Source organism: Oryctolagus cuniculus, chromosome 13 (assembly GCF_964237555.1).
Source record: "Oryctolagus cuniculus chromosome 13, mOryCun1.1, whole genome shotgun sequence".
NCBI lineage: Eukaryota > Metazoa > Chordata > Mammalia > Lagomorpha > Leporidae > Oryctolagus > Oryctolagus cuniculus.
The window spans coordinates 31,328,173-31,351,498 of NC_091444.1; the positions used below are offsets into that span (position 1 = coordinate 31,328,173).

General features: G+C 42.4%; 1 protein-coding gene and 1 long non-coding RNA gene across 8 annotated transcripts in view; one reads left to right on the forward strand and one right to left on the reverse strand.

Annotated features, from left to right (window-relative positions):
• The window catches only part of ESRRG (estrogen related receptor gamma), a 656,681-nt gene that overhangs the window by 593,747 nt on the left and 39,608 nt on the right, over positions 1 to 23,326 (reverse strand). The window contains exon 1 of one of the 7 annotated variants that reach the window (XM_051820570.2): positions 13,604 to 13,739. The exons of 1 other annotated variant lie outside the window; for it this stretch is intronic. The gene's annotated coding sequence lies outside the window, so the exon portion shown is untranslated. Of the gene's footprint in view, positions 1 to 2,447; positions 2,710 to 12,613; positions 12,765 to 12,893; positions 13,407 to 13,603; positions 13,740 to 23,326 lie in introns of those variants that run through there. 5 more of the 7 variants (XM_051820572.2, XM_008268419.4, XM_051820571.2 and 2 more) reach the window with 5 other exon arrangements.
• Positions 12,900 to 22,797, forward strand: LOC138844947 (uncharacterized). Its single transcript, XR_011381456.1, has 2 exons — positions 12,900 to 13,081; positions 22,625 to 22,797. It is a non-coding gene; the product is annotated as an uncharacterized lncRNA (long non-coding RNA).

Sequence of the window (23,326 nt, forward strand, 5' to 3'; positions counted from 1 at the left end):
TCTGAAAAATATTTCCATTCAAGCACGCACTAAGGCTTCCCAACATCTTAAGATTAAAAAAAAAAAAAAAAAAAAAAAAAAAAAAAAAGCTTGAGTATAAGTATAAGCACTATGTTAACACTTGGCACGTACAGGTCTAAACAAAGTTTTTGAGACAAAATCTTGAATGCAGATAGAGGAAGTTCATCTTACTGATCTTCTAAATGATAAGCCCCATGCCTTCTCATGTGCTGTTTGGAGCTATCATAGTGAAGGTATTAATGGAAAAAATATGCATTTGAAATCCTATTATTCAAGATGACATCTAGACATGTACATTTATGCATCTATTGAGAAGAATCTCTATATTAAAAGGAGGGAAAATATAAACATACCATTCTCTGTTTCTGAGGTGATAGGATTATTTATACCATCCGTGTGGAAGGTGTAGCCCGAGGAACCAATCCCAGTATATACTACCTTAAGACACAGACACCTAGGCAGAGTCCTTTGCTTAAAGTGCTGCTGCTGTCTGACCCTGTGACTTGGGACATCTCCACTTCTGCATATGGTGGATTGACCAGGTCCGCCTCGCAAATCTGGAGAAAGACACAGCTGTGCTCCTAAGTCTTCCCTCTCCCTCCCCAGCTCTAACTACTAGAATTTCCTCTCCCTGCCTTTCAACAGCACAGCTAATAGCAGTACACCACACCAACCATGAGGCTAGCATGCAACACAGGTACAATTTGCTCCTTTCTCTTGGCTGAAGGCAAATTTATGAACATAATCATTTTCACAAACAGAAACCATTTCTACCAGAGCAATGCAAATATGCTTGTCAAACCTGGTTCTGAAAGAACCCAGAAAAGGTGTAGGTGGATGAAACCCTGAGGTTAGGCTCGGCACCTCTCCCAGCATCTGCATGCACTTATTATTGCCATATTGCAGAAGTTGTTTCTAAAGCAAATTGCAGGCTTCAGGAAGACCGAGTTTACAAATGAATCCCGAGACTTGGGGAGGCAGAGAAAAGGCAGTCGTAGCATTTAAAAGCTAAGGAACGAAATGACCTATTCCACTTGTGTCAAAGCCTCAGAACTTCTAGTACGCAATTAGCATGCCCTTCCACAAACGAAGCCCTGAAATCCAGACTTCCTTTTTGTTCCTAAAATAAAGGTACTTACCAGTGAAAATCCACAAGTCACCACACTTTGCCCAGAATCACATTAGCCTCCCTTCTCCATGGAAGCGTGGAGTGGGACCTGCCAAGTTTGTGGGGACACCTACTTGGGTTGGTTGGAACTAGTAAAGGGGGAGGCGGGGGTTGGGGGGGAGAAAAGACACTTTCCCTTTAAAACTGAACAGAAGCGGATACCACATCACATGACCTTTTACCGTAATTTCTATTAAAATCATTTCATGTCTGGTTGCCTCTGCTCTCCTGGCTCATTTGTATTGTTTACAACAAGTCGTTGCACTGGCAGTTAGTGGTGGCTGAAGCCATGGTTACCCGTTTTTACATTCACTAGTTAAATGGAATGCAGTTCTGCTGTGGGTTTCAGGGAGCAAGCTCTTAAGAAACCACAATCCAGCTATCAATCAGACTAATCTGGGCGAAATTAATCTTACAAACATCAGTATTGTTGCATATTAAAAATGGATAGAAACGGGGCACAGGCTTTTAGGGGGTAGGAGTGACAAAAGTGGCCAGGCTGAGATCTGACTTAGACCCTCAGAGGGTGCAGTCCGTGGTCCACACATCTGACAGCCATTCACCGGGTGCGTTTAAAAAGCTTTCAAGGGTAAGACGACCACCCTTGAAAACAAATCCACCACCTTCCCAAATCTGTGAGCATTCATTTCACCTGGATGTTCTCAGAATCTAAACAGTGCCGAAATACAGGTTTAACCAGACTGCAACCTCAGGAAAGTAACTTAAACAGATACATTCAAGACAGCAAAACACCAAACAGACAGCACTGAGTAGGATTCAATTAAGACAAAACCTCAGTGGAACGCTTTTTACAAGTAAATTAAAACTACAAACTAATATGTTTCATTGAGAGCAAGAATAGTACAAATTCATTCTATTGTCTGTGAATTGATGTGGTTAATTCTCTAAAAAGCATTCCCCAAAGCTAACTTGTTTCTCATGATGGACATGCCCAACAATTATAATTCCTAACAAAAATTTAAAAGTTTTATAGTTTAATGCCCACCATAATTGTCCCCCAAGTCACATCTAAATGCTAGATGAGAACAGCAAATAGTTAAAGCTAATATATTACAACCCCATCTACTGCAAAGTCACTGTATCAGAAGCTAGAATTGATTTGTTTCCTCAGAACGAATTGAAAATGAATGTAACATAACGTCGGAAAAAATGCCTCCTGCCCTGCTAATCGGATATTGTATAATGGTTGAATGCAGCTCTGCCCTATGCCATTGCTGCCTAAATCATACATACTTACACGTTCTGGGTTCTTCCAAGAGTTTGGTGCAGTTTCAAGGACAAATGTCTTAAAGGAAGCCTCTCTAGTGTGCAGCAGGGAGCCTAGCTCGGATCTGATGACAAGAGCACAGTGCTAAAGCTGACAACAGAGCAGGAAACTTCCTGTGTGAAGAGGAGATCTTGGAAAGTCTCAGGGTTAAAAAGGCTGCTTGAAATGTGCTGGTTGATTTGCTCCCTGGTTGTGTCTACACAGTAGCAGCTGATCTGTGTTTGCAGCCTGCAGAAGGGAACCTTTACTGAAAACCAATGGCATCACATTTCAGCCGAGCTGGTGCCAAGTGCTGGGGAGCAGAGCAACCTTTGACAACTTCACACAATTCAACCCAGCAGACTTAGCACAGGTCAGGGGGGAGCATGACCGGTGCTTCCCCACCCGGGGGGTAGTTTAGGGCAGTGCCTAGAAACCAAACACTGTGGCAGGCTGGGCTTGGGCAACAGCGTAAGGATTCCCTGGACTCAGCCGGCTCTGCTGCCCTGACCCACTGCATACCATATTTTAACAGAATTTTTTAAAAAATGGATCCAAACCTTTAAAATGTATTTCCCTCTGTTTCTACATAAACCTGCATATTTAAGGCTCTTCTGGTATTCCTCAGAAATTTAAATAGGAAAATAATATAGTATTGGGAAAGTGGTCACATATTCTGTATTCTGCCTCCTATTGTAGAGACTGGAGATTTGATTTTGAACCCACTGCTGTAACGAGGCCATGGGCGTAGTAAGGGTGGACAAACAATGACAAGTATGGAACACGCTGGTCAGAGTGGGCTTTCTTTCTTCCTCATCTCCCTTAGCAGGGAAGAGAGTGAAAATTGTACGCCTCACCAGATCTAGGAGTGCAAGTGCAGAGAGAGTGAGAGACAGAGAAAGAAGGAGGCATGGCGGGGAAGGCTGCTGGTAGCTATACCAAAGCCAACCCCAGGCATTGGTTAACCACTTCATTGTCTGCAAGTTCTTCCCTGCTCTTCGTTTCTCTTCTGTGCCTATGACAAGTCCAGGTTATGGCATATTCTATGGTATTTCCTCACTATTGTGCATCTTACTTCAAAGGGCAGAAATCAGAACTGACAGCTTCACAAAAGGCCATGTCAAATGCGTCAGGAAGCTCAGGGAAGGGCTCCCCAACCTCTCTGAACCTGGCCCTCAAGCTGCCTGGACAGCTGGTAAACTATCCAAGGTCTCTGCTTGCCATGTTTGCCACACTATTGTTCAGGAGAAATGATGATTCCCTTACTTCTGAGAGCCCACACCAGATAATGAATGGAGTCCAAGTGTGGGTGCTGGAAGGATTTAACTTCCTATCCTGACTCTACCACTTTCCGTGTGCATGAGGTTGAGAGTGGCTTCAAATCGCTCTTCTGTTTCCTCACCTGTGAAATGGAGACCATATCCCTACCACACAAGACTCTCCGTGAAGACTTAAATATAACCTGCTATATAGGGCTTACCACAGTACCTGGCATGCTCATATTTACAAGCATTTGCTAAGCCTCTTCTCTGAGCCAGGCATAGCACCAGATACTGGGGACACAAAGACACTGAAGACACAATCCTCAAAAACAGCTGCCCAAGAGTGCATTCTTCCCTACCTCCCACCTCCCAGGGTTTGTGTGGTCTCCATCATAAAGCATAAAACCACTTTCAAGTGAACCAACTTATTCAGTCCTTGCAACAAATCTTATGAGCTAGATAAAGCTATGCCCAGTTTAGAAAGAGGAAAACTATATATTCACAACTACTAAATTGCAACCTGAATGTCAACCCAAGGTCTCTGTTTCTGTCAAGTACTCTAAACTTGCATTTATTTATTTTCAGAGAAAGAGAGTTCTCATCTGCTGGTTTACTCCCCAAGTACCACAATGGCCATGCTGAGGCCAGGAGCCAAAGACTCAACCTAAGCCTCCCACAAGGGTGACAGGTACCCAACTACTTGAGCCATCACCTGCTGCCCGGAGGGCATTATCAGGAAGCTGTAAGTGGGAGCTTGAACCCAGGCACTCCGCTATGAAATGCAGGTGTCCCAAAACAGCATCTTAACCATGGCACCAAATGCCCTTCCCACTGTCAAGTTCTCTTGTCCATGGAGAGTTCATATTTTGCACAATTTTATATTCCACTATTATCCTGTTTCATGTGTATGTATTGTGCTTCCTTAGCAATCGTAGAAATCCTTTAAAGAGAAGGACGATACGTTAAAATTTAAATTTAATGTTCTCTAGCAAACCAAGTCTTATAGTAAATATGATGCAAATTCAATACATTTCCCTAAAATAAAAAGAAACTCAAGCTGGGTCAATTTTACTACCTACAATCAACCTCAAAGAAAGCTAGAAATCTCCAACAAACCACGGTTTGAAAGTTATTTGTGGCCTTTCCATGCTCATACTATCTATGTCCTCAATTATTTTCAAATACTACCTACATGCTAAAGTTCTTAACTTTAAATCCCCTAAGACTGATTTCCTCACTTTTTTAGAACGTATTGCATACAACAAGGACATAATGAATATTTGTAAGATTGATTCAACGTTTACTTTTAAATTCAAACTTGATGCCAAGATACCTCTTTAACTTCTAGATTCACTCCAGGTTCTAGGTTTAACAGATCACAAAGTGTAGTTCATTCAGTAGAGCAGAGCATACATCAATCTCAGGTCGACGCTAAGCAGATATGTTTTAGATCTGCTATCGATCTCTCTATACCATACAACCAGCCCAAAATTCTTGAATAATGATTGACCCACTGCTTTGTTTTATGGTTTGAAATGCAGTCTATTTCTGATGGAGAAATTGGTTTGACATTTAACAGTAAATCATACATAAGACATCCTCAAAAGAGATCTGTATAGTATCTAGAATGTGGAATTCAGTTGATGAATTGCATTCATTAGTTTTGATGTTATACATTGGAAATCTCCTTTTAATGGATTTTATATCATTATTTGTAGGTATTTGCTCCAAACAATGATTTCTTCAGACTTCACAACATTTCAGGGAATTTAGATAAATATCAATGGCAATGTCATGGCAAAAAAAGGCAAATGACAGCCAATGTTTGAGGCAAAGAAAACAATTACTTAATACATTGCCTTTGCTTCCAGTGTCATCCACTTGTTTGTTTAGACAACTGGGGCCATCCCTAAGGAAAGTAAATATGCTCCCCAAGTACTGGCAGTGGGTGCTTCAGAATGATCGGGCTCCTGAACATCCACACTCAACAGTCCTGCTGCATACTATGCCTGTTTCCTCCAGAAATAAAGTAACATGATACCCAAGAGTTGCACTCAATGCTCCAACCATCTTGAGAAGCAGATGCTTTTATTTATTAATATTTTTACAAACGAAAAAAGTTCGCAGAATTAAATAACTTCTAAAAATCGTAGAGGCACTCAGCAGCCTAGCAGACATTTTGAAATGAGAACTCAAACTCTGATTGCAAAGCTTTTCACAAGACACACTGTAGCTTCCCTTCAGCAAAATTACACACATTAATTTCTCCACCGCTCAGTTAAGTGCAAACAGGACTACTCTCTCTCTTTCCCTCTCCATGTCTCTGCCTATCTCTGTCTCTCTGTCTCTTCTGTCTCTCTCACACACACACCACCCTCCAAATTTTCTTTCACATTTTTTTTTAATTTGAAAGCCGGAATATGAGAGAGAGAGAGAGAGAGAGAGAGAGAGAAATTGCTTGCTTATTCACTCCCTTAATGGTTGCAGCTGCCAGGGCCGGGTCAGGAGTCTCCTGTGTGGATAGCAGGGCCCCAAACACCTGGGCATCTTCTGCTGCTTTTCTGAGGGCATTAGCAGGGAGCTGGATCACAAGTGGGGTAGCTGGCACACAACCTGGCACCTATACAGGATACCTGTGTGGCAGGCCACAGCTCTACCCACTATGTCACAATGCCAGCCCCTCTTCTTTCACATGTTGGCCAGTGGCTTCCGAGAGTAATTTTTTCTATGTTTGCTTTTACTCTCACTTTTCAAGGAATTTCAGTGTCAAAAACCAAATTTGATCCCAGGTGATAAACTTAGAAGTCATACTAATGTTTCACTATTTCAAGGGAAAGAAAACCATACAGTTTACAACCAGTCTGAAAATTCCTAGAGTTAAAAATCCCTTTTAGATACTCTGCAAGAGTTTCCATCTATCGTTTAAACTTCTAGTTAATGTGCATTCTCTGAAACACCAACCCTCCTGAGTCTCACTAAATGATAAACTATCATTCCATTTTACTGACTTCGTGTTATTTTATCACTTGTATCATAATAGAACTATTCTTTACATTTTGTTCATCACTGATAATGTAATATTTCACTCCAATAAGTAGCAATAAGCTTTTATGGGCTAGCCTGGGAAAGTAATCAGCACTTAAGATTGTTTTCTATGAGGAAAAAAAGTATATTTTGAATACCTAATGATTGATCTACAAAGGGAAAATTTTAGTGTAAACCTGCCTCTCTAAATTTCCTGAAACCTTCATTCCGTAACAATGACCCTGAGCTTACCTACAGCTTGCCAACCTAATACCACTAGTCATGGCATAAGGCCATCTTTAATAAAATAGTTTATAAAATAGAGCTAAATAGGAGTATGATTAATTGGGTGATTCATTATTAATCAATCACTTCACTCCATCACAGGAGCAAAGGAAGCCGGAGACCACTGAGTCAAATCCTTTCATTCTAGGAATGAAGAAAGAACAGCCCCCTTTTGTTTTCTGATGGAGCAGGCAACCCCAGCATATTATAGACTCTGCACCCTCTTGACTGACCTTTAGCTGAAGACCATCTTACCCATTAGCTATAAAGAGTAAATTGCTAACTTTAAAGGTAATTGGTCCAAAGGATCATCAGACATTATGTCCCAATTCTGCAACCTTAGGAAAATAAATGTTCATACTAAATAGAGAATGAATTTCTAATAACAGAATTAAACTGTTCATCTAAACAGCCAACTTTGGATTTCCCTCCGTACATAATAACTTGGAAAAATATATAGCCTGTGTTTACTATAGCACTATAGCTACAGTCTCTAAGAAGAGCTATAACTCGCTAACAATTTTCCTGATTTATGTTTGAAAACATACAGGGCATGAAATGATTTCTGCAACCTTACATTTTTCCTCAAGAACGCTGGTGAGTGGAGGATATATTCCAAAAGCACATGGGATTGCTTGTTGCATCTCCATTTTTAAAAATTAATATGTGATAAGCAACTACATGTGTGTCACCCAAAAAAAACCATTAGATTTTTTTCCCTATTAATGGGGAAAAGTAGAAAAAAAAAGGAAGAAAAGGAGAGAGTAAAGGACAGAAGAACTCTCTAAGAGAATCTATTTTCATGTATTAGATACTATAAAAAATGATTGTTTTAAGTAAGAAAGTGCAATAAACATTCTTCCAAATGTTAATGATGTAGAATGGAAAATGTATGATTATTAAATATAACCCACTATACAAATACTAGTTATTCTTGTTGCTATTTAAACTATATGGAAATCTACTTCACAATCTATATATGTGCTAATAAAAATGGGTATTTGTGAATATAAATTATAGTGGCCATAAAATCAGCCTTATTAATCTAATATATTTTAGATCAAGGCCACATTTAAATGGGCCACTCTGGTAACATCAATATCTGGAGACACGCTATCCTCCCATATGGGTATCGATTTGAGCAGGAATACAAAAAGTTTTACTGTGCTTCATATAACATTGAATTTGAAATCCTACATTTGAATCTCCAAAACAGTAAAAAAAATCATCAGTTATACATATTTGGCAAGTTAAAAAATAATTCATTTTTACAAGGGAAATAAAATAAGCTAATCCATTAATAGTTAGCATCCTTTGTCAAGTCCTGTGCAGGTTATGTGTTTGAGCCGATACGCCAATTGAAACTGCCATAGGTTTAATAAAGAAAGCATCTTTGGATCTCCAGGGTCATATATTTTATCACAGAGATTCTACCCATTCAGTTCCTTTTTTGTGGTAACAATGATCATGACCTTGTTTCAATGAACAAAGTATCCTTCATCACAAAATCATAAACAGAGGCCTGATTTAAAATTAGAAATGATTCTTCCTTACCACTCCAGATATTATTGAACATAATGTTAAAAATACACTGTTAACTATCCACATGGGACGGCCACATCTGAGGGAGTACAGTAGGCAGGAGGTAAGCCGAGGCGGCAGTGGTCTTGCACATTGCAAACCATTAGCGCTGAGTCAATGAACAGTATCTCAGGTCCTAGAGAATGCAAAGTCCCTACCCAAGTGACAAAGACACACAGAGCTGTAATATTATCACAAGAACATTTTTTTCTCAGTAATATATTATCAGAGATTTTTCTTAAAAAAAAAATTGAAAGGATTTTCCCATTCCTGGAACCTGAGGGTCTAGAACCACAAAGCCATGTCTGGATCCCAGATCTACTTATTTGTATTACTTTCTGCAATCATTTCCTAAGAGAAGACTCTAAAAGGCCATGACTCTTTTTCTGTCTGCATCACCACTAATTCCAATACAAAGTACTAGGATAAATTTGAGTAAAAATAGACTATGTCCTGTTCCAGAGAAAGAACCTTAAACTTCACTGCACCTCCCCTGCTCGCTAGCATAAGAGCGTGCGAGCACACAGCTCTTACTCACAATTTCTGGCTCAGATTCTCAAGGCCTGCTTTTGCAGATGGTGACACGAGCCTAAACTTGCAAAGCCCTGTCATTTCAGGGCTTTAACAATCAGACAACAAAGTGAGAAGAGAAAACTTTGTTCGCTCAACACACCCCAGCACTTTATCTTGCCTTGACAAGGATATTTAAGTGAATTCAAAAAATTACAATATTACAAACTTGCTCACCGGTGCTTCAAAAATAACAGATTCTATTGTTGATGGAGTGATTTTCAGTTGGTTTTCTTGGACCAGCAGCTCAACTGAAAGATTCACCAACTGCTCCTTGAAGAAAACCAAGATCTGCATTTAAATGGAGACAGAGTATTTCCAAACACACACTACCTGGAAGGCCTCTTACAGAAAACAACTCAAACTGTAGCAGGTGTATTTTCATGCTGTAGCTGTCCCCATTTCATAGGGCTCTGGCTACCGCCCTAACAGTCTTTCTCCTGTGAGCGTTCATTATATTTGTCCTGAGAGGTCAAAATTAAACCTTGCTCCATCGCAAAGTCCTCCTACTAACAACAAGCAATTACTACTGGACATATCATTTCTGATGTGTGCAGAAAAAGACTACAGAATACAGCTCAGCCAGAAACGTTAAATAATTGAAAAGTATAATGACTTAATAGAGTAGTAAGCTTAGTTTACAATGCAGCCAATTTAAAGCCATAAAAATACCGTGTAAAAATTTTATCTTGTGGTTGACCATTACATATCCTATCTATTATTCAAAAGTATCTCAACAGTGTTTTTCTTCATTAATGTGGCTTTTGGCATTTCCCTCAAAATCTTTGTAGACCCACAGTTTCCCAACAATTTTGAAACAAAATGCAAAACTTCTGTATTATATCATACACTGCCTTCCCTAGCATGATAAGATCTTCAATGTCTGATTGAAGCCAGTTTCATAGGTCAGTCTGCGAGACACACCTGAACCTCCTTGCATAGACTTGGTTTTGCATTTAACACAACCAAGCAGACAAGACATAAAAAAATAAAAAGGCTAGAGCTACTTGTATTGACACATCTGTAAACAAAGAAGAACCTCATAAATAACCCCCTTTCCTGTGACATACTAATCCAGGGATTTGTTTGTATCAGAAAATGTCATGGAGCATCAAAAGTTTCGCCTTGAATGTTCGGCTAAGGTGCACAGCGTGTCTGCAGAGAACTGCAACTGAAATGTCCCGGTTAGCAAGGCTGCTGAGAACAGCAGCAGCACTTTGGGCTACCTCCTCTTGCTGCACTGCCAGTCTCACACTGATTCAAATTCTGAACTCAAAATGAAAGATGAAATATCTTGAAGATTACTTAGTATTGAAATACTGTTGCAGTAATAAGTGGTGCTCAGTTGGAGTTGGGAACATGGTACTCTCTTGGTAACCTTTTAATTTCTGGAAAAATTGCACAGAATAAATTGAGCAGCACACAAGGAAACCTAATCGATTGATCTGTTCTATTTTGTTCAAGAGCCACCCATCAGAACCTCCCTTTGCCCCCCACCCCCACCCCGCCCCAGGCAATTCCCATTCAAGAAGCCCTGCTGGACAGGATCTGGTACAGACCACTGCAAGAAGGCAACAGTGCAACTTGGGTTTAGTAAAGCAAAGCCAGGCTCCTTCATTTGCATTCATCACCCAGTCAATGGACAGTTTTCCGTGCTATCTGATACTGCTCTCAATACACACTTTTAATTCTATGTAATTTGAATCTGAAGAGTGATGAGAACTGCTTTAGTAAAAATAACAAAGCCATGCATAACAGAAAAGTCTGTTTAAAAAATCCTGGGGCCTGCTTCCTCCTGTACCTCATTCTTTCCGCAGCTGGAGGAAAAGACACCTCCTCCACTTGTCACTTGTCTCCACCAGTATTTCCCAGAGCTCTCTCTGTCAGCCATCCCTCAGCCCAGATCTGAGAACTGTTCAAATTTCCCTCTCTTTCCCACAGTGACAGAACTGGTTCTCAGGTTGGTTCACTCGTTTTTGACAACGTCAAATCTACTGGACAGGGCTGGAAGAGAGAGGTCCCTGAGACCACTGCCAAGGCCATTCCCTCGCCTTCTCTGAGATATTTCCGCCTCTTTGCTCTTGCCTGCTGCTTCTGAATTTGGGCATTTTCCAAACACACTCCCCTATTTGGTCTTTGGGCAGCGTGAGAAACAAACAGAGTTTCTCTTCAGTCACTCAGCAGTTCTGAAACACACTTCACAACATCCGCCGGCCTCTTGATCTTGACTTAAAGTATTAACAGGAGTGTTTCTGAAAGTGGTGGGAGGTCATACGTGTGCCTAACAGCTTCTCTTAACCCACATGCTGAGAATTTCTGTCTTTCTTCTTCAGCTTTTTTTTTTCCTTTTGGAGAGAGAGAGAGAGAGAGAGAGGGAGAGGGAGAGGGAGGAGGGAGAGAGAGCGAGCGAGCTATTTTCAACATAACCCTCTGGTTTATGTTAGCAGAGATCATCTGCTTCCTGCGTGTGTCTGTGTGTGCCTGCACGGCCACCAGTTCTGGTACTACAACACAAACACAGCCAGCGTGCATAAGCAGACCCATGTGGCAACTCACAACACAGCATACCCGAAAACAAGCACAATAAATACACGGATCCATAATCATTCCACAGCACTGAGGCATGCGGGGGTTTCTCCAGGCCCTTCCGGACTCTTCCAGAATTGCTCATTAAGATTCTGCAAGGCCAGGGGAGGGGGTGCAGCTAGGAAAAGGTTGCCAGAAGGAAGACGAGGGGAGGAGGGGAGCTGTGCCCTCTGTCCTCCTCCCTCTCTGGAAATCTCCCATCCCCAAATATGGGGGTGGGGGACCCCATCCTTCAGCCCCCTCTGACAGACTTGAGGACGACAAGGGGGCGCATGGTTTGGAATGCTTCAACGGCGGCCCGGTGACCTCCGTGCAACTTCGGCGAGTCCCTGAGGAAGGTGAAAGGGTTGGGGAGACCGGAGGGCGAGAGGCGTAGAGGACAGGACGGAGACACCTAGGACGGCCGCAGCAGCAATCCCCAGAAGGATTTTCCAGCCCCTGCCAGCAGTCCTCGACTCCCGGGCACCACCCTCCCCAGCGCCCCCTGCCCCAGTCCCCCTCGCCCCTCAGCCCTCCCAGGGCCGGTGCCCTAACTCTGCCCTCACTCTTTGCGACTTTCCCAACACTGAAGTCTCCCTCCGGGAGGGGGAGGGGAGGGGTGTTTCAGGAACAAATCTAATTGCTATTAGGATTTATCTGTGTCTAGTCTGCAAGAGGAGAGCGCTACTTAGGGTTGTGTTATGGAGGGAGGGGCTGCTTTTTTTTTCTTCTTTTCTTTTCAAGAGACTCTAAGCAAGTGCAGGGGGAAGGGGGCAGCAATAGACATTTCAACCAGGACTGCAAATAAAGAATGCCCCAGATGCAAATGTCTGTCTCCAGATGTTGATGATAAGGATTTGGAGCAGTTACCTTGGCAGGGTCAGAACTGCAGCAGGTTAATCAGGTGAGTCGTCGGGGATTTTAAAGAAGCCGAAGCCGGTTTCTTTGGCTATGAAAGTCTACAAAACCCCCATGCAGGAACATTGCACATCTTACACACGCCTCCTTTAACTGGGCTCCCGCGACCTCAGCAGGCGAGGGGGTGCTGGCCGGCGCGCCGGCGGCAAGGGCACGGCCCCCCGCTCGGCCCCGGCGGGCACGGGGCCGGCCTGGCCCCCGGGGTCCGCGTCCCGAGCGGCTGTGCACTCACCGAGCCGGGCTGCGAGGGGCACGCGGGCGCCCGCCGCTAGCCGGAGTGCCGCGGCGCCTCCCTTTTCTCTTGGTAGCGTCGGTCCGCACTCCCTGTGACCCAGGACGTCATGATGCCTGTCTGTTTTCTCAATGATAACTTGGCAGAAGAAGAGAGAGGCTGCCAGGTTCTCCTCGGGTGGTTACGTGGTATGTGCACGTTTCTGTTTGCATGCGTTTCTCTTTTTAAAAAATAAATCTCTTAATTTTTTGTTTTAAATTCCCGGCACTGTCATGATTTGATTGCATTACTGCGTTTGCATAATTGACGCCTCTGGGTGTGTATAGATGTGTGTGTGTGTGTGTGTGTGTGTGTGTGTCTCAGAGAGAGAGAGAGAGAGAGAGAGAAAGAGAGAGAGAGAGAGAGGAAGGATTTTTTCCCCCTTTAAATCCTGCTGCTCCTGCCGCCGCCGCAGCCGCTGCAAACAGAAAGCAAGCATGCGTTCATCTTTTGTCTTTCATTTTACCTTCAGGGTGACATTCAGTGCCAACTGCTCCCTTTTGGCCGTCGCCAATCCCCGCCTGGGCAAAATAAATTTGAAAAACGTAGGGGGAGGGGAAGGAAGAGCCCCCTCGGCCCAAATGCTGGGGTTTCCATTCTTTCCACTGCGGGATCCCATACTTACCCGACCCACCTCCCAACCCTCAAAAACCCCTTTCCCTGCTACCCACCGGGCCCAGGCAGAGAATCGGCACCGAGACAGCGAGGAGCATCCACCCAGGGCCAGACACTCATGTTCGCGGCTGGCACTTGCTGACTCGCATCTCCGTTGCATTCCCTGTGTGTAGGCCTCTCACAACTGGAGCTATTTTCGTCTCCCAGAGATGTTCTTTAAAGCCTTTTAAAAATGGGGAGGGGGCAGGGAAGAAAGAGACCGAAAAGTCCAGATCCCCATTTGAGGGGCTTTTATGGACACATCATACAATTAGGGGGAGCTCCTGGCACCTGACCCACCAGGGGAGCTTGCAAGGGCAGAAAGGATAACAAGTTTTTATTTGACTTGTTCTACAACAGCAAGAAAACTTTTTCTAAATACAAAGACGCTTCTGCTGACTATTCACTGGATTTGTCATTTTTTAAAATTACGTTACCCAGAATCAGTAGGAAAGGTCTTAAAATTAACCCTTAATATTTATTTCTGCAAACATGAGAATGGACTTAAGATGGTAGGGCTGCATGGCAGCCAAAGCAGATTGCCTCCTTTCTACAATACTTATGACGTGCGTTATTTGTACAGTGTCCGATCTATCTTACGTGGCTTTTCTTAATTACAGCTTTGTACCAGTCACTCACAATGTGACTATTCCTGATGATAAGTATCAAGCCCCAGGTCTGGCAAGGACTTTGCCATTCTTTACTAGGAATCACCCATTTAGAGGAGAATGGGCAGAGAAGTGCTTCTTTGCCTCAGCTTGTGGTTGACCTTGGTCACCATCAAGTACTGGTGAAGTCACTGTTCCCACTGACTCCAGCTTCCTCAACATGACAGCAGAAGCCCAGGTAGCAACAAATAAAGCACAGAGGAAAAGCAAGGAGTCTGAAAAGCAAAGCCAATCCAGAGAAAAACTTTTGAACTCATCCAAGATCATCTGCAGCTGCTGTAGGTTTAAAAATAGTTTCCCTACTTGAGAGGTTGGCTAAGTTTAATGAAAATAGCAAGAAACCTGTTAGGTCTTTTCCCCTCAGAGTCACAGTCCAAGGATCACTAGCAAATTCCACAGGGAAGACACTGCAATTATGCAAAGACTCAACCGATCAGAATTGGAGAAGAGCCTGGCTGAAGTAGTCTAAGAGGGTTGAGGGCTATTGACCAGTGGCCATATCCCAAGACTTGGACGGTGCCTCTCCACCCTTGACAGCTGGACAGAGCTGCTCTGGCTCTGCTGAGCCATCTCCTTGGAAGGCCAAAAGGATGAACTGGTGCACTTCTTGTCAGGTGCTTAGAGGTTACCAGAATCCAAGATAATTCCAAAGAGGGCAAGGGCCAATTTAGACTTCAATAAGGATCCTCTGTAGCTGTTATTGGTCACTTTCCAATAAGTATCCAAGTGGTATTTGGTAATATTCAATCCTTTACTTATTAATCTTGGAACTGGACCCCTCAGGACCCACTGCAGTGGGAATGAACCATACAAACTTGAGTTTCATCTCCTGAAATCCATTTTTTTTTTTTCCAGAAAAATGACCTCCGGGCTGTTTGTCACCAATCTGTATACCAGTACAGGTGGCCAAGTAGTTTCCTTTCCTGGGGTGAAATGTTTGACCAACCTGGGAAGAGTTCTCAAGTGCCTTGGGGCCTGAATAGATGCTTTCTAAGCCCAAATCCAGCTCTGCCTGATAACAGTTTTCTGTTTATTCAAGTTCTAACTTCTCTAACTACTTTATTTTTTGGCTTGACCCGACATATAATAGTTAATATTGTTGCAGCATGTTCAATTTAGGTTCCTGACGAAACCAGATGGCACAGAGGTGCTTACTAAGGTAGATGGAATGATGGAATGCATAGAAAACACCAGTCTAAACTGTACTGGAACTAAGACCTTGTAAATCTCAACAACATGAAGGCAGGGGAACTACTACTGTTGTCCCCATTTTAGCCATGGAAACTGAGGCATGGAGAAATTGAGTCACCTGCCCAAAGATGTACACCTGGGATTCAAATTCAGGTGTGTTGAGCGCACACTATTAAGCTCTCAGCTTACCTAGTAACTGATTCAACCTTATTCTAACTCTTGGCATTACCAGCCCGCCCACTGTTCACCTCACACAGTTAGCTCTTACTCCTGTGTCATCGCTCAAGCATTCAAAGCCATCCTCTGGCCTCTTCAGATTCTATTTGCAATTTAATTTCTATCCATTGGACAAGAAACTTCAAATCTAACATTATCCACCAGGCTATTATTTATTGTTATTTATTATCTTTGAGTGTATTGATCATTCTACCTCACTGTTCCACAGCATTAATTACTACGGAAGACATCACTGTTGGCCAGGTATTCCTGGAGTTGTTGTTGTTATTGTTTTTAAACCCTGCTTCATCTCCTAATTCCTTTCCAGCCTCCAAAATGGAAATTACAGTATTTAAGTATCAGCGTTATTGGGAGGTTTAAATGAGATGATGCATGTGATGGCATACTGCCTCATCAAAGTGGGCAGCTGATAAAAGCAAATTCTTTTGCCTTCCTCCTTCTGTTTACTTTCCCAGAAGAAAAGAGAATCAAGCTCATTGATTTATAATTCCTTTTTGACAAAACTATGCATTTTTCCTGTCTCTTTCATTTTGCCTAACATAGTGCCAAGCACAACACTGGCTCTCATTAAATAGCTTCTGATGCATTAATTGCCATGAAACTGCCCTTTGGAGAGCTAAAAATGCCACTCTTCAATTAGGCAAAATTTGGAAGTTTTGTACGACAAAGTTCTGTCCTTTGGAGAAAGTGTATGCTTGTGTCTTCACATTTCAAACAGTCCCTACAAAACAACCAAGTCAGATCAGTGGTGTAATTAACTGGAGAATCATATGATGAGTTTAAATCAAATGTATGGGATGGGGGTAGTGAGCAAATCTATTAACAAGTATTGAAAAAGCTATTCTAAACATATCCATTATGACTTTTAAACTATTTTAAATCTTTCTTGGCTAGATTTGGAATTTTATAAGCATTGGGAAATTAATTTTTCATTTAAATAAGAGAGGAAAATAAGTGGAGACCCATGCTTTGGAGATGTGTGATCTTGGGTCTGCTGCTGGTCAGATGTGTGTTACTGCTGGCAATTATTTAACCATTCTGAGCCTTAGTCCCCTCCTTGCACAGAAGGGGGTTGAACCAGTCTCCAAGATCCTTCCAACTGTGAGCTTCAATAAGTCTGAAACAAGATGTAAGAGAGAAAGAGAGCAAGAAGGAATAGCAGCACTCAGATTGGAGTGAGACTGGGTTTGTTTTGTTTTGCAGGATTCTAAAAAGATGGTGGAGACCCCAGTAAAGCTAGTGAAGTTCATATTTCTAGTGGAAAAAAAAAAAAAGAAGTCCATACAAAAAAAATGTTTAAATCTACGTTTTCTAAAATTGTGCTTTATAGATTTTTAAGTTATTTATTTGAGAGAGAGAGGGGGGCAGGCAGAGAGCTCCCATGGGCTGGGTTCACTAACCAAATGCTCACACAGGCTGGGGCTGGGCAGGGCTAAAGCAGGAAGCTGGGAACTTAATCCAGGTCTCCCATGTGGAGGACAGGAACCCAGTCTACCGGAACCATCAGCACTGCCTCCCAGGGCCTCCACTGGCAGGAAGCTGTACCCAGGCACTCCAGTGTGGGATGCATGAATCTTAATCTCTAGGACAAATGCCTGCCCCCAAAGTGTCCTTTTTATATGAGAAAAGATTACTAATAACCATGTGGATAAGTAGTTTGCCCCATCAGCCAAAATGTTATTGTTATTCAAAGTAGCCTACAACTTACTTTCTAATACTCAAACTTTTGGGTAGACCTAATTTGATATGAATAAATCTACCCTGTTTTGCCTAATATCTTCAACTCAGAGGTAACTTGGAATTAAATCATGAAGCAAGTCTACAAATGAAGAGACTTAGGGGCTAGAACCAGATGGGACCTTTTATTTATTCCCTGATTGTAACTTTCAGTAAGTCAGAATCTCTGTGTTCCTTTCCTTATTGATCCGTATGGATGGAAGAATGATAATTCACTTTCTTTTTTGTCAGGATAAAATGAAGTAGCAGAAATGAAAGTATGCTACCCAAACAACAAAATATCATAGCAGATGTGCCTCATTTTATATTTGAACTGTGTTTTCTGAAGTTAGGAAGGCATGCCGGAGACAAGAATTCAGGTTTCCTGGCTGAGAATCCAAGTTGATTTCTGCTCCACCGTGCTAGCTGCAGGATCTTACAAAATCCCAGAGCTGGTTACAGGAAGAATCAGGAAGGCTGTGCAGATCAATACCCGTGCACAGTCTGTTCTCAAAGACGTGGTACCAGCTCTGGGAAAGCAGGCAGCCAATCACATCTCAAATAGGACCTGATTCAGTAGAACAGTTATTTAAAAACAGAAATGCAAACCAGGCCCCTCTGACATGAAAATATAAAAACATATTGCAGACTTCAGGATAGCTCTAGGTCCCAGGGAAGATTTAAGAAGTTCTTGAAGTAGAAGTTGAGTGTGTTTCTCAAGAGAAGACTTGTAAGTTTCACCACATTTTGGAAATGTCCCTGACTCCAGACGGGTTAAGAACCACTGATTATGAAGGGTTTATTTTAAAACTGAACATAAAGACAGTAATACATTCATTTAGGCCAAATGCCACGCTGGCTACAACATGGATAGTGTGTAATCATCACCAGTATTCGGAGTGATGGTCTTGAGACACAATAAAAGCCTCAATCAAAGAAATTTATATTCAAGGTATTTTACTTGACTGACAAGGGAAAAATGAATGTACCAGCCTTTTAGAAAGATTTGAATATTAAATGAATGGAGGTTTCTGCTTTTGTTGAAGCTGGCCAGGCCATTCTCCATGTGCTAAGCAAGGAGGATTAGTGGAGGAAGTACTCATTGTTCAGGCAGTAGAGTGAGCTGTCCACTGCAGCTGTTGGTAGGCAAAGAGTGGGGGATGGTAGCCATGGCACAGGGAGAAGGAACTGGACAGACACTTGGCAGAGAACTTAACATCTTGCCTGGACAACTGAATTAATGGCAGGATAGTACAGAAGCACAAGCTAATAAAGGTTACGTTAAGAAACTAATGAATTAGTTTGCGACATTGGGTTTAAAGGGCCTATGGAACAGCTACTTTCCACAGCCCTTGGGAAAGATTTAGAAGAAAACTGTGGCTGGAGAAATTTATTTGGAAATCATCAGTGAACTGGTGATGAGTTTAACGACTAATAAAGGTGAGAAAAATTATGAATGTAAATGATTTGGAGAGTCTGAACATTGCATTTATTTGAATGAGATCAAATTTGTAAAGTATGAAATTATATAACACCCAAAGCAAACAGTGTTGGTGATTTTAAATATTTATAGACACCTGTATTGGTACCATAAATTTCTGAAAAGAACTATACATCTCAGGATTTTATTTTACACCTGGGATTTTTCTGGAGTTCTTTCATTTCAAGACTCAATTTTCCATTTAAGAGAGCATGTTCACTGCCTGGGTTCACAAGGGAGAAAGAATTTTCCTTGGCAACCAGGTTCAACTGGAAAAAATAATCAAGATGTCACCTGATGCCACAAGCTACTGACTATGTTTTCAGCTACGTGGACCTGCCAGTTGCTGAGCCAGCAGAGGAAACTCAGTGTCATGGAAAGAACACTAAACTTAGAGTCAGAACACTTGAGCGTGAGTCTCTTTCTGCTCTTACTTTCTTTGCGACCCTGGACAAGTCATTCAACTTCTCAGGGCCTGAATTTCCTCTCTAATAACTGCCTCACTTCTCCTCCTCAGGAAGCATCCTTAGAGCACTGGTGTTTAGGTTATCACTTAAAGGGGTGGCCTGAGTGAACCCAGTCACACACTTCGAAAGTGACCTCCTGGGCAGACATTTGGCACAGCTGTTAAGACTGCTTGTGAAGCCCTCGTCCCACATCAGAGTGCCTGGGCTCCAGTCCTGGCTCTGCTCCAGAATCTGGCTTCCTTCTAATGTGCATTCTGGGAGGCAGCAGCGATGGCTCGGGTCTTTGGTCCCTGCTATCCACGTGGGTGACCTAGATGGAGTCCGGGCTCCTGACTTCATCTTGGCTGAGCTTCTGTGAACACAGGTATTTGGAGAGTCAACCAGCAGATGAAATCTCTCTCTCTCTCTGATTTTCAAATAAATAAATAAGTCAGCCATTTATTCCACAAACTCCTCCAGGATGAGGCCTCTCACTTTCCTCCCCCAAGACCCCCACAATGTGGTCCACATCTCCCTTCTACTGCCATCAACACACCTCTAGGATATACTTACACTTGGCTTATGGTTACTGTCTTTGCTGCCTTTATTTATGTATTTGTTTAGTTATTTGAGATTTATTTGTTTATTTGAAAGGCAGAGTGACAGGGAGACACAGTGAGAGACAGAGAGCTCTTCCATTTGCTGGTTCACTCCCCAAAGGGCTGCAATACCAGGCCCGGGCCAGCCTGAAGCCCAGAACCAAGAACTCCATCCTGGTCTCTCGCATGCATGGCAGGAGCCCAAATTTTTTTTTTTTTTCTGCCTTCTCAGGCACATTAGCAGGAAGCTGCATTGGAAACAGAGTAGCTGGGACTTGAACTTGTACTTCGATGTGGGATGCTACCATGGCAAGGAACAGCATAACCTGCTGCACCACAACACCAGCTCCCCTTGCTCACATAGTGTAACAGACGTTTTGGTTATCTTTTTACTCCCAGTGCCTAGTCCACAGGGTGTGCTCCAGTACACAAGGCGTGCTCCACAAACGCTAAAGGAACAAGCGACTATCAGGAGAGAGTACTTGCCTGCATCTGGTCCTAGCCTATGAAAACACTTTAGATACTCTGGAAAGTGGGAAAGCCCAGGCTACAAGCTCCATGACACAGATGCTCTGCTCACAAGGGGCCACTGTATTGTAAATTCCTCCACTTACCAAGCACTGTGTGAACTTCTGTGTACCTTTCTTATAAGGGGATGAAGTCTGTCACTTACCAATCAGACTCAAGTTTCAAATGCAAATACTGTCACTCCCTCCGAGAAATGTTCACACTGACTGCATTTGACGTTGATATATAAATGCTCAATCCCAGGTCTTGCCAGAACATGATGGAAAGTAAAATGAGGAAGCGGACAGAGGTCTATTCGCACCGCGGGGAGGGTCCAGTGTGGATCTCAGCATGGTGGGAGGACCCACAAGGCACACCCAATGTCCTGTCTTCAAATTCCTAGAGATTTTCTCAAGCTCTCTATGGTCATGTATTTCATCTTCAAATGTAAATTATAATATTGAAGCATCAATGTTATTGGGAAGTTTAAATGAGATGATACAAGTGATGGCATAATGTCTGGTCAAAGCAGGCAGCTGATAAAAGCAAACCCTCCTCTCTTCCTCCATTTCCTCCTGGTGTGTTTATCTTCACAAAAGAAGAAAATCAAGTTCATTGATTTCTAACCATGATAAACTTGGAAGCTTTTCTCTTGGCCAGGCTGCTGTAAGAGAGGTCCACAGCAGTCAGCTTATGTCAGTGGTTCCCAAACTTTGGCACACTTTGGAATCACTTGGGAAGCCTTTAAAATCCTGATCCTCAAGCCACTCCCCCATAGCAATTAAGAATGTCCAAGGGTAGGAACTAGTAAACAGTATTTTTTTAAATTCCCAAGTGATTCCAGTGTGCAAAGTCTAAAGCACAGAAATGGGCATGAGGCCAATTAATTTAGCTGACTGTAGCCTGATGCTAATGAGGCCCAAGTTTTGGATTCTGGTCTAGAACAAGACAGTTCTTTATTCTTTCATAGCCCCAAATTGCTTATTCTTTCTCCTATTCCTTCTTCTGCAAACTCTTTATACATAAACCCTAGACAGGTTAGTAATGGTGTATTGACTCATGATGAGTATCAGAAAAGCAAATAAAAAAGCATATAAAACACCTATATTTGTAGTGCTTTGCAATTCAGAAAATGCTTTCACACCATATTTTATTTAATTTTCATAACCACCCTGCAGACTTGGCATTATTATGCCCAATTTATAGATGATAAAGCCAAAAATAAAGTTTAATCTACTCAGAGCCAAAGTGGCAGATTCAAGTCACACCCTGAGGTTCAGGATTCAAGAATGGATGCTTTTTCCCGGGCCAACGTGCCTTGCAAGTCCTACTGCTTACTGGTCCAGTGTGACGGTATCTACATCCGTAGGTTGGTATGGAGCTATGGTCTAGCTGCCTGGTACATCAGGGAAGAGATAAGGAAAGAGGGAAGAAAATATTGTCAAATAGGTTTCTTTCCAGCAGGCAGGTTTTTTGCAAACTATGAAATATTCTAATAAACGTTGTACATTTTGAAAAAAGTATTACCTGCAAAGTGACTGAACAGTTAAACTCTAGTTCTACGTTTCTCAGGACTTGTTTCATGGTAAGCCACTTGATAAATGCTGCCATGGATTCCTCTGTGCCTTCAAGACTTTGCCCAAGTGTCACTCTCTTAAGAAGACTCCCCTCGTTACCCTATTTAAAATGGAAATGCTACCTTGTCCCCAGCCCATTCCTCTTGTTTTCTGCTTTATTTATACCCATAGCCCATAGCACTAATACATTTCATCATTTACTTACTGATTTTGTTTACCATCTGCCTTGCTAGCTACATCTGCAAGCTCTGTGGGAGTTGGGCATTTTGTAGCTATTTTATTTTTTCACTGGCACCTAGAAAAGCACCTGGCACACAGTAGGTGTTCAAAAGACATGTGGGTAAGGAATGAATGACTGGCCACAGAGAAATGTGCCATGGAAGAAATTCAGGTAAAAGATGGGGAAACGCTGCTTCATTGTGAGGTTTAAGAACATCTTTTCCAATTTGAGTTCTCCTTCACAAGGATCCCATGAAGTGGATGTGATCCCTACCTTATGGAAAAATAAAGTGAGAATTAAAGTAATTAGATCTGTAAGCAGAGCAAAAAATTGGCTAAGCGAAAAGATTGTTCAATTGAAATTCATTCTTTTTTAATTTTCTGCATAATTATTGCAGGGTGAAGCACAGAGGGACGATGCTTCCAGCAGATCTGTGAACCCTAATACACACGTAGACAGCCGCGAAGTATACCAAGGCCTGTATTGTCAGCCCAGCAAATGATTTTCTATCCACCAAAACCAGACCCGACTGACAATCAAATAAATCAGATCCCTGATGTAGCCACTGGATTTGGGTTCTCCATAGCACAAATCGTACTCTGGAAAGGTTCCATGTAATTCAAATGGAAGGCAGCTTGAAACACAGGTGTCAATTAGGTCCTCCCCACTCTTTTACTGAGGGCTCCACTGTACAATAACAATGCTTTGCGTCCATGTAGAGCTTTTCTCTGTGAAGGTCAAAATGCTGTGCGCAGTTCCAATCAGAGCAGGGATGACGACCGTCCCTAGAGCCCAGAAAATGACCCGGCTGACTGTTTCCTCTCCAAACACAGAGAGAACCATGAAGTGGAGACCACGTGGTAATGAGGGAGGTGAATGCTCGGCTTCTCTACGTTTTCCTTTTTATCCAGAAAAACCACAATGATGAAGTGAGCTCTTTTAGTAATGAAAGTGGTATTTATTAAACGCACTGGAAAGTACAAATCCAATGAGCATTTCCCTTCAAAATAGTCGCTGAGGGAGGCTCCATAATTACCTCAGTGATCCTGTGATTGCTCTAAACATTTTGGGAATTCTTTCAGAATCACCTTCATAGCTG